General features: G+C 39.8%; 1 non-coding gene across 1 annotated transcript; it reads right to left on the bottom strand.

Annotated features, from left to right (window-relative positions):
- Positions 1-2,954: 2,954 nt before the first annotated feature.
- TRNAC-ACA lies at positions 2,955-3,026 on the bottom strand. The gene has a single exon. It is a non-coding gene; the product is annotated as a tRNA-Cys (tRNA).
- Between the last annotated feature and the right edge of the window lie 4,580 nt (positions 3,027-7,606).

The following is a 7,606-nucleotide window of genomic DNA, read 5'->3' on the forward strand; positions in this document are numbered from 1 at the left end:
CCCACTTGACTTCACATTCCAGGATGTCTGGCTCTAGGTCAGTGATCACACCATCGTGATTATCTGGGTTGTGAAGATCTTTTTTGTACAGTTCTTCTGTGTATTCTTGCCATCTCTTCTTAATATTTTCTGCTTCTGTTAGGTCCATACCATGTAAATCCTTTTGTTTCCATCAGTGGCTGTTAAGATAGCTGATCTTCACAAATGCATGTGGTTAGTTTGCAAAGCTACTGCAGGAGGATGGGAGTAGATTAGGTTAAAAATACTTGAAGCTTGCTGTTCTTATCAAGATACAGCTGCTTTTCTTTAATAAATGCTCCACGGATTGCTGACAGGTTTTGATTAATTTTCAGAGTTCTCAAAAAATTGATTCTGACACATTTTAGGTCTGTTTTCTTGTTATTTTAGAGGGGAGAATTCTAGGAGTTTTTGACTGCCATCTTCCCTGACATCACTCTATATGTTTAGTTTTTATATCAGCCATCTTGCTACATGTTTTCCATTTGTCTCACCTTCTTATGTTTATTCTCATTACCTGTCTTAATTTGACCAATCATTTTATTATTTTTCTACTGATTTTATTTCTATTATTTTAGAGATTACATTAGAAATCACAACATTCATATAGCAAAATACACAAGACGTAAAACTTCTTAATGCATGTTCTCCTCTCTTCATTTGTTGTGTTGCATTTTTAATTCTATATTTAAATTGACTAACTTTATAATCATTGCTTTTAAAGTCAATATGTATGCATTTATACACACATATATATATAAATTATTCCTCCCAGGGTTCTTCATTCCTCGTTGCATTTCTATCTTGTCTAGATCATTTTACTCCTGCCTAAAGAATTCCCTTTAATATTTATTTTAATTCAAATTTTCTCATGATTAATTTTCTGTTATATGTGACCAAAAATAATTTGGCCTTCAGAAATTCATTTTAACAATGTTAGCACATTACTTCTTACATGCTTCTATAGTGGCCTCTTAGTTTTTCTTGAAACTCCCAAAGAAAAACTCCCAATTTTTTTGGCTCTCCCAAAACTGAAATGGTTCAAGAGTCCCATTTTTCCTCAGAGGAGTTTGTCAATACTTAAATTCAGTCTGCTTGGTTGTCTTATGATCACAGCTCTCTAACGGTTTCAAAAGAAAGCTACGATTTTAGAAATTTTTTTTCTCCAGGAATTTGGATTTAAGGGTTTAAGAAAACCCTTACGTGGTTTTCCTCATCTTAAGTAGAAGCAGAAATCCTGGTTTCTTTGTATATTATTCCTGGAATGCTTTTCCATCTCTTTGCTTAAAAAATAATATTGGTTTTGGACCAGTGCTTCCTGCATGAATCAAAAAGCATCTTCCTTCATTTTGAGGCCCTTAGTTTAAGTTTCTTCCCAGTCTCCCATATGGTGGTGATTGTCCTAAGGTCTAAAAATATCCTATTAACAGAAAATGTCTCCTCCTTCCGGGTAACTCACCTCCATCTTACTTTTCCTTACCTTGGGCAAATTATTTTTTTATACTTTGTAACTGGAGCCTGACATAAACTTTAATGTCCTCATTTTGCAACTTTGTGCCTCTGTCAAATTCTCACTCTATTAACTTCTGTATTCCTGCTGATAGCCTCCAGAAAATAAGGAACTCACACCCCTAGGCATGGCTCTGCTGGAGAATGAATGTTGCTACTATCACTTCTCTACATTATTCTCTTTCCACTTACGTTTTGCCTTCTCATCTCAACTATAGCAATGTTCTTTCTTCCTTCATTAAATCTTTAACCTCAACCTAAATGAAGAGGTGATAAAACCTCCTCAAAGTCAGGCTGGCACAGTGCTTTCACTTCCAGTTATTCCAGCTTTTTGACAGTAAGGTACATGGGTTTATTTCTAATTATCCCCTATTCTTTATAGAACAAATACCCAAACGCATATTGAATAGCATGCATGTATTATTTTCCCAATTTCAAAGTCTGGCTTCTTACAGAAATTAGAGTTTCCACTTCTTTTGAAATTTATCTGAACATAATCTTGCTCAGTGTACCAATACTGTTTTGATTTTGGTAGACAATGGTAGCCAACAACAGTTTCAGGTGAGGGGTAGTTACATTCCCCTAGAACCTTACTCCATCAATGAAGCAAGTCTTAATACAATTCTCTCTCTCACACACACACACAGACATAGAGTTATGTAATCTGTAAGTGCAACAAAATCCCAGCTCTGTCATTTTTAAATATGCTAACCACACCTTTCAGGAAAGATACACTGGGGGCAAATGTGACAACATACTAGAGATAAGATTTGACTAATCTGATAGTCTAGTTTAGGCAACCAGAATCTTCCAAATTTCAACCTAGACAAACAACAGTTGTGGGATTGAGCTGGAGAGTCAACCTTAACAGAAGAGACTACGGGGCTGGATGGAATTTTTTTTAACTGTGGTAAAGCACACATAAAATTTATCATCTTGACCATTTTTTAAGCGGGATTAAGAACACTGACACAGTTATGCAACAATTGCTGCCATTCACCTCCAGAACTTTTTCATCATCCCATATTGCAACTTCAAACCCATTAACCCTTTGCCCTTCTCCTCAGCCCTGTAAACACCATTCTACTTTCTGTCTCTAGGTATCTCATAGAAATGGAATCATACAATATTTGTCTTTTTATGTCAGGCTTATTTTACTTAGCATAATGTCTTCAGAATTGCATTCACTTTTAAGCTTGAACAATATTCCATTGTGAATTTATGCCATATTTTGTTTATCCATTTATCTATTGATAGACACCTGAGTTACTTCCACGCTTTAGTTTTTGTGAATGAAGTGAAGTGAAGTTGCTCAGTCATGTCTGACTCTGCAACCCCATGGACTGTAGCCTACCACGCTCCTCCGTCCAAGGGATTTTCCAGGCAAGAGTACTGGAGTGGGTTGCCAATTCCTTTTCCAGAGGATCTTCCCAAACCAGGGATCGAACCTGGGTCTCCTGCATTGTAGGCAGACGCTTTACCATTTGAGCCACCAGGGAAGTTATAATACTGCTATAAACATGGGGGTACAAACTTTTGTTTAAGTCCCAACTTTCAGTTCTTTTGGATATATATCCAGAAGTGAAATTTCTGGCTGATGGTGCGTGTACTCAGCCAACTCTTTGTAGCTCCATGGACAGTAGCCTGCCAGGCTCTTCTGTCCATGGGATATTCCAGGTAAGAGTACTGGAGAAGGTTGCCATTTCCTACTCCAGGGGATCTTCCCAAACCAGGATTTGAACCTGCATCTCTTGCACTTTCTGCACTAGCATCACCATGGAGAAATTGCTGGATCATATGGTAATTCTATGATTAATTTTTTTAGGAATCACCATGCTGTTTTCCAAAATGACTGCACAATTTTATATCCTCACCAGAAGTGTACAAGAGTGCATTTATCTTGGTAAGACTTGTTATTTTCTGTATTTTTATAACAGCCATTCTAATGGATATAAAGTGGTATTTCATTGTGGTCTTGATTTGCATTTACCTAATGATTAGTAATGGTGAACAATTTTTTTCATATGCTTATTGGCTATTTGTATATCTTCTTTGAAGAAATATCTATTCAAGTTCTTTGCCTATTTTTAAAGTTGGGCTTTTTGGAGAGAATTTGTATATTCAGGAGTGTATCAAGTATTTTAGCGAATGCAATATATACATATAAAATGTCACTATTTTTTACAGTTAAAAACCCATATAGTATTTTATTCTATATTTACATAATATATATAATTTTAGCAATGAAAACACATTTCTAACTTTTACTCGGAAAATTAGGAAAGCCTCTGGTATCTAGCTTTTAGTGGCTGTCTCTGATATGGCCTTTCTTATTCAAACTCTAGCTGACCATCCTGAGAATTAAATTCCATATTGTTGCAATTGCCTGCACATACATCAACACATAATACAACATAACTAACACAATGCTCTGTTGAAATATTTGAAATTTAAATTAAATCCCACACACAACAGTTGAAAGGTCTGTATCTGGTTCTCTGGTTATGGTGCTTATTTTTCTGCCCTTCACCCACCATTCCCCAGTCACATTTGCTACCTTTTCTATTTCTTGAACAGCCAGTTTGCACATTCCTAACCCAGGGTCTTTGCACTTGCTGTTCCTTCTGCCTAGAATACTCTTCCTTTTGATTCTCTCATGAACTTACCCTTGTCACTACCCAGGTCTCAGCTCTGCCGGGAGCCAGCATATTGCATATTGACTGCAGTACTTTCCACAGCATCATCTTTCAGGATCTGGAATAGCTCAACTGGAATTCTATCACTGCCGGGAGCCAGGGTGAGGAACTCCACCCGTGGCAAAGGTCATGAGGAAGGAGGCTCGGCATACACAAAGGCAGGATCGAGCCTCAGGAGTCCCCCTGGAAATTCTCGAGCATCTACCCCCAAAACCAGAGTCTGCCTGATTTCTGCTTTGTGCTTTCACCTACACCTCTGACTTTATGGGGGGCTGTCCCCCTCTACCTCTCTCTGAAAAAAAGAGTTAGCTTACAGCTCTAGTTAATAATTCCTGGGTGTGACAGTGTTTCAACCTACAAACTCCTTTGGAAATCCTGTAGCCTGCCTGAATAGGTTTTTCCGGCCACATGTGATTGCTCAGAGCCTCCCAACTGTGAGGGGCATGAGATGTTCTAAACTAAATACAGATTCCTTTGAGCAGTTAAAAGATTGATTAGAAATTGTATTGGTGAAGGGTTTTTCACTTGTTGGGCCAATGTTTGCTGCTAAGTCTCCATATCCCTTACCTGCTGTGTCCCTGGTAGTGTTTGTAACCTTGGACCCTTGAGTTAATTCTTTTTTGTTGTAGCCCACCACACCTTTGCCCTATAGGAATGCAACTTTAATGCTTTTGGAGGGTGGCACCTGCCTAATCACCTTTAGAGAAAAATAAGTTTTCTGAAGAAAGGGTCTTAAAATGTTAACAGGCCTCCGGGCCAGAAGATGATGCAAATCACCTAAACTTTTGCATATGATAAGTTTGCAGGAAGAAAGCCTGGCTTACTGCATGACTCTACCCCTTCCCCCATTATCCTCTATGCATAACTTAAGGTATAAAAACTACTTTGGAAAATAAAGTGCGGGCCTTGTTCACCAAAACTTGGTCTCCCCATGTCGTTCTTTCTCTTACCTTCTGGCTGAATTGTTCAGCCTCTTTTCTTCACTGAATTTTCCTACTGAGCTATCCTTATTTCAGCCTCTTTTCTCCACTGAATTTCCTCACTGAGCTATCCTCATTCTATCACTCTTTATATCTTTGATGAATATTTAAATAAATAGGTCGCCGATGCCGTCTCTCCTTTGAATACCCTGGATCAGCTGGGGCTGGACCCCGGCACAGCTGAAGTGTTACCTCCTTAACAAAGTCTTCCCTGATCCCCAAATTACAAGTAGCTGCTTTCCCCCAAGTCTTTCTCAGTCAAATTGCCCTGCTTATCTTAAACTTAAGCTTATGTCTTTATTAGCCCTATGAGAAGAAAGACTTTTTATTCAGAACTCTGTACCCAGTACCAAGGTGAGTGCTTTGGCCTATGGTAAGAGCCAACCAGTCCATTCTGAAGGAGATCAGCCCTGGGATTTCTTTGGAAGGAATGATGCTGAAGCTGAAACTCCAGTACTTTGGCCACCTCATGCGAAGAGTTGACTCATTGGAAAAGACTGATGCTGGGGGGGATTGGGGGCAGGAGGAGAAGGGGATGACAGAGGATGAGATGGCTGGATGGCATCACTGACTCAATGGACATGAGTCTGAGTGAACTCTAGGAGTTGGTGATGGACAGGGAGGCCTGGCATGCTGCGATTCATGGGGTCACAAAGTCGGACATGACTGAGCGACTGAACTGAACTGAACTGTCTGAAGAGCTCAATAATTTTTTTTTTTATATTCACATGAATGTTTGAATACTTAGAGTGTGACGTGAGTCATAATAGAGATAAAAAGAAAGTACTATGAGAACACAGAGCAGGAATACATAAATCATAATTCCAGAACAGGGTAGGTGAGAATTGTCCTGATAAGTATATTAGTCAGCATGGGCTGCCATAACAAAATAAAACAGACTGGGTGTAACAATAGAAATTTATTTCTCACAGTTGTGGAGGCCAGGAAGTCCAGGATCAAGACACAGAGTGCTGTGGCTCCTGATGAAACTCTCTTCCTGGCTTGCAGACGCGTCCTTCACGGTGTCCTTGCATAATGGAGAGAGCAAGCAGATGGCATCTCCTTACCTTCTTATAAGCACAGCAGCCCTATCAGACTCGGGTCCCAACTTTGTAATCTAATTTAACCATTATCTCTGCCTCACAGGTCTTAACTCCAAAATCAGTCACATTAGGGGTTGGGGCTTCAACATAAGAATTCTGGGGGCACATAAACATTCAGTCCCTAACAAAGAGCTATATAAAGAAGGGCAGGCATTGTTGGGAGACGCTCCTCCATGCGTCTCTTACACTCCTCTGCATTTGCTGGGGCATGACAAGAATGAGGGCACTTCTGGGCACAGTGCTAGGTCACTGAAGAGAGGGCCTTCCCTTGTACTTTGGCTGTTTCACTTGTGCATGATCTTGCAACATTACGTACTGGACATTTGAAAATATGGGCTCTTTTAACTATACAAAGATTCAATATGTAGACACATTTTATTACACATACAGCCCTTGTTACTAAATTTCCTCTATAGAGAAGTCTCAAGAATTGGTAAGTTGTCAAGTTCATATAGGTAGATGTAAGTTTTCTAAAATTCTTAATTTTTATTTGAACACTTTAATTTTATCATTGACAACAAATACTGCCAGTGGTTTTCCTTGAAAGGAGAGGCTGACTTCATTTTCAAGAAAACATCTGTCAAATACCCAACCCTGAATGACCAAAGTCTGTCACTTGTTCTTTCAAGCACAAATGCCATTCCACAGAAAAAGGAGCTGGGGATCCCCAGGTGGCTCAGTGGGTAAAGAATGTGCCTGCTAATGCAGGAGATACAGGACACAGGTTCAACCCCTAGGCCAGGAAGATCCCCTGGAGGAAGAAATGGCAACCCACTTCAGTATTCTTGCCTGGAGAATTCCATGGACAGAGAGGAGCCTGGCAGGCCACAGTCCATGGGGTCGCAAAGAGCCAGATGTGCCTTAGAGTAGAGTGTCTCAACATGCATGCAGGCATGAAGAAAGCAGCTAGTTAAAATACCTTTTAAAAAAGAAATACTTAAATAAATAAATTTAAATTAAAAAAAAGGAATATAATTTCATCAACAACATTCTTAAGTGAAGCAAGCAATGTTTCTCTACTGCAAGTGCATAGCAGTGAAGAATAACAACTACTAGAGTTTGGTGCCCAGGGAGAAGGCAATGGCACCCCACTCCAACACTCTTGCCTGGAAAATTCCGTGGACGGAGGAGCCTGGTAGGCTGCAGTCCATGAGGTCTTGAAGAGTTGGACACGACTGAGCGACTTCACTTTCACTTTTCACTTTCATGCATTGGAGAAGGAAATGGCAACCCACTCCAGTGTTCTTGCCTGGAGGATCCCAGGGACGGGGGAGCCTGGTGGGCTGCCGTCTATGGGGCT

The sequence above is a fragment of the Bison bison genome, unplaced genomic scaffold (assembly GCF_000754665.1).
Source record: "Bison bison bison isolate TAMUID 2011002044 unplaced genomic scaffold, Bison_UMD1.0 scf7180017864134, whole genome shotgun sequence".
Lineage (NCBI taxonomy): Eukaryota > Metazoa > Chordata > Mammalia > Artiodactyla > Bovidae > Bison > Bison bison.